This window comes from Lathyrus oleraceus, chromosome 7 (genome assembly GCF_024323335.1).
Source record: "Lathyrus oleraceus cultivar Zhongwan6 chromosome 7, CAAS_Psat_ZW6_1.0, whole genome shotgun sequence".
In the NCBI taxonomy this organism is placed as follows: domain Eukaryota; kingdom Viridiplantae; phylum Streptophyta; class Magnoliopsida; order Fabales; family Fabaceae; genus Lathyrus; species Lathyrus oleraceus.
In genome coordinates, this window is record NC_066585.1 from 73,318,140 (window position 1) to 73,322,070 (window position 3,931).

Genomic DNA, 3,931 nt, shown 5'->3' on the forward strand with positions numbered 1-3,931 from the left:
ATGAGTGAGCAGAAGAATGTCTGACCAGATGTCATGACATTGCCTTGGACAATTTGTGTGTCTTACTAGTTGCATCCGTAACTAGTAATTCTGTTGTTTATTGCACAGATTTAGGGGGAGGAGAAGTGCCCTTGTGCATGTGTGTATTACTAGTAGCCATAGCTAGTAATTGTTTTGCTTCTATTGCTGATTAAACTACTGTTATGTTGTTTAAACTGCTGGTAGTTTTCCTTGTGAACAAAAAGGACAGTGTGTTCACAATATGTCATATGTGATGTCTTAACATAAGATATCCTATGTACCTGTTGGAAGTTATATAAGGAAATATGGATGTGTGGTGCTAGATGTGATAACATGAAATAGTATCACATTCTAGGACTTAATTTAATTAAATTATATTATTATTTACTTCAATTTATTTCATTTTATTCGACATTACGCGGTATTTTCTTTCTATTTATCTCAGGTAGTTTATTTGAAGCACAAGTGAAAAAAGGAAGAAAAGGAGGTGAAAAAGGAATGAAAAGAAGCAAATATCAAAAGCCAAAGCCCAGCCCAAAAAGCACAGGCGCTGCACATGTGACGAGCGTCACGCTTTATCCACTTGTGTGACGAGCGTCACACATGGTGTGACGGACGTCACACCAGTCTCCTATATTTTTGGCTTCAGAGATGTTGAGGCCTATTTGTACGCCTGACCATTTGGCACGTGAAGACCCTTTGACGCGGAAGACCTTTGGAAGCAGTTACGAGAAGAGACCAATATAAATTGTAGTTTTTGGCAAACCCTGGAGACGTTTTTGCTTCTTCGTCGTTTTCTCTTTTTGCACTTTTTCTCTTCCAGCAACATAAGCATATTTTACAGCATTATTTTTACAACTTTTATATTGTTTCCTTTGCAATTTCTATTTTCTTTTTCAGCACTTAATTAATTCTTTTTCGCACAATAGTTTCTACACCGGAAACTATTGTGTACCTTTCACCGGATCTAACCTTACGTTAGAATCTAGTTTTTTTATTCCTTCGCTTTTATTTTTCTGTTTGATTGAAGAATTTAAGAACAAATCCAACCGGTCTGTGGTGGAGTGTTCAAGACTGCTGTTAATTACTCAGGTTCTTTAATTATTGTTTGAATTTATATATGCCCTGCTTTATTGTTTATTTATATTATTTTCCTGAGATGAATTTGTTTATGCATGATAATTATTTAAGTCTGTTTAGCATGTCTGGCTAATTTATTTAGGTATCGGTATGTAGAGTAAGCGGAATGAAGGAATCAAAACTAAGTCGGTTTAATTAAGTTTAAAATTTAAATCACTCTTTTCATGGTCTCAATTTACAGGTTTAATAACAAGGTTTTTGTACGAAAGTAAAAGACATAAAGAAGTTAAAAGCAATAGAACGAGAGTTTGAGTTTTTGACTGGACAGTGTAAATTGGACATTAATTCTAGATCAGGGCGAGAGCAATTTTTAGAGTTAATTAAATTCTAATCTTTTCCAAAAAGTATTTTTAAAGGTTGAATGTGAGGACGAGAGTTAAGCATTTGAATTTAATTATATAACCTAAGTCAACAGAGCGAGAGTTTGAGATAAGGGTGTTTAAACGATTAGTGTTTTCTTAAAAAGAGTTTCTACGGATTCTATTGTTTTCAAAAAGTGGTTTTTGACTTAACTAATAAGTGACAGCTACGTTAATATGAAATCATAGTTTATTCAACAGAGCGAGAGTTTGAGATAAGACTTTTAATCAATAGTGTCAACTGAAAAGATTTATTTTAAAACCAAGAAACCAACGAAGAATTGATTCCCTAATTACGACGAACCACATACCGATATCCGTTTAGTTGATATTTAATTTAGATCCTATTTTTAGTTTTAACTTTTCCCCAAACAATCAAAGTATTACCCGCCTTAGCTTTACGAAGTAACCTTAGATAACGGTATATCGATTCATAAGTCCCTGTGGGATCGATATCTTTTAAAACTACGCGATAGAACTGTGCACTTGCAGTTTGTACCCCAAATTCGACTCATAAAGTCGCGATCAAGTTTTTGGCGCCGTTGCCGGGGACTTTTATTTAGTCGATATCGTAACTCTTCTGTTACGCTGTAGAGACTAAGGCTTATTTTTCCCTTTCTTTTCTTTCTTTCGTTGATTTGTATGCCACACACTCGCTCACAAGGCAAGCCGTTCTACTTACGAATCAACGATATCGAACTATATCTCCGAGTCTTACGACGAATTCGGGAATATCGTGCTGCAAACAATCTCCCTCCTGTTGAACTTCCTGATTTCAAAAATATTTTCCCTTCGATACCCGAGATGGCAGAACCAGCTCGTGCTCTTCGAGATTACGCCGCTCCATCGCAAGATGAGCCGCATTCGAGTATTGCTCCACCCGCAATCGAAGCAAACAACTTTGAACTTAAACCTTCACTGTTGCAGGCAGTGCAACAGAACCAATTCTCTGGAAATCCTACCGAGGATCCAAACCTTCATTTATCTGTGTTTGTCCAATACGCTGATACTGTTAAAGCTAACGGTGTCACTTCAGAGGCAATTCGACTTCGTCTTTTTCCTTTCTCGTTAAGAGATAGCACTAGAAGATGGCTTCAATCTCTTCCTTCCAACTCAGTCACCACATGGAACGAGTTGAAGAAAGTTTTTCTTGCCCAATATTTTCCGCCGAGCAAATCAGCTATGTTAAGAGCCCAGATAAATGGATTTAAACAGAAAGATAACGAGTCTCTCTTCGAAGCATGGGAAAGATACAAGGACATGATGAGACTTTGCCCACACCATGGTTTAGAGGACTGGTTAGTAATTCATACCTTCTATAATGGTCTCCTGTACAACACGAGGTTAACAATAGACGCCGCCGCAGGTGGTGCACTGATGAACAAACCTTATGCTGATGCTTACCAACTTATCGAAAGCATGGCTCAAAACCACTATCAGTGGGGAAGCGAACGAACAATGGTAGAAAAACCTCAAACGAAAACTGGCATGTACGAGATAAGTAACCTTGATCGTGTTAATGCAAAAGTGGATGCTCTGGTCTAGAAAATTGAAAGTTTAAATGTATCACCTCTAGCCACCGTGGTAGCCATAACTCAGAATTGCGAAGTCTGTGGAATCCAAGGTCACACTCCTGCAGATTGTCAACTCCTAACAGGAATCCAAGCGGAACAAGTGAATTATGCTCAAGGAAGCCCCTACTCGCATACCTATAACTCAAATTGGAAGAATCATCCCAATTTTTCATATAAGAGTAATAATGCTTTATACGCACCTGGACAAGCTCCAAATCAAGCCCCAGCTATACCTCCGGGATATCAGAAGCCGATCCCATCTACACCTAACAATAACGCCCCTAGGAAATCCAACTTGGAAATCATTATGGAAAACTTTATAGCTTCTCAACAACAAACCAATAAAGATTTCCTAAACCAGAATGTACACACTGGCGAACAAATTAAACAACTAGCAAGTAAAGTAGATGCCCTGGCTACCCATAACAAAATGCTGGAAACGCAAATATCACAAGTAGCTCAACAACAAGCGCCTACTGCTGCCCCAACTGGTACATTTCCTGGCCAACCCCAACCTAACCCGAGAAGCCACGCTCATGCAATTATACTGAGAAGTGGAAGGACCATCTGACCCAAGGATAGAAAACCAAAACTCTAAAAAGTCAACTGAGGAGGAAAGTGAACCTAAGGAAAAGGAAGAGAGTAATAAGGAAACCGTAGAAAAGAAGGAACCTTATGTACCTCCACCACCTTATAAACCACCTATCCCTTACCCTCAAAGGCTTATTAAAACCAAAGATGCGGGCCAATTTAAAAAATTTGTCGACCTACTAAAACAATTAAACGTCACAATTCCGTTTACAGAATCTATTACGCAGATGCCCTCATATGCCAAGT

The 3,931-nt window shown here is 38.2% G+C and overlaps 1 non-coding gene across 1 annotated transcript; it reads right to left on the reverse strand.

The window, feature by feature from the left end:
* Nucleotides 1–2,702: 2,702 nt before the first annotated feature.
* On the reverse strand, nucleotides 2,703–2,809 carry LOC127109850 (small nucleolar RNA R71). The gene has a single exon (XR_007797099.1). It is a non-coding gene; the product is annotated as a small nucleolar RNA R71 (small nucleolar RNA).
* Between the last annotated feature and the right edge of the window lie 1,122 nt (nucleotides 2,810–3,931).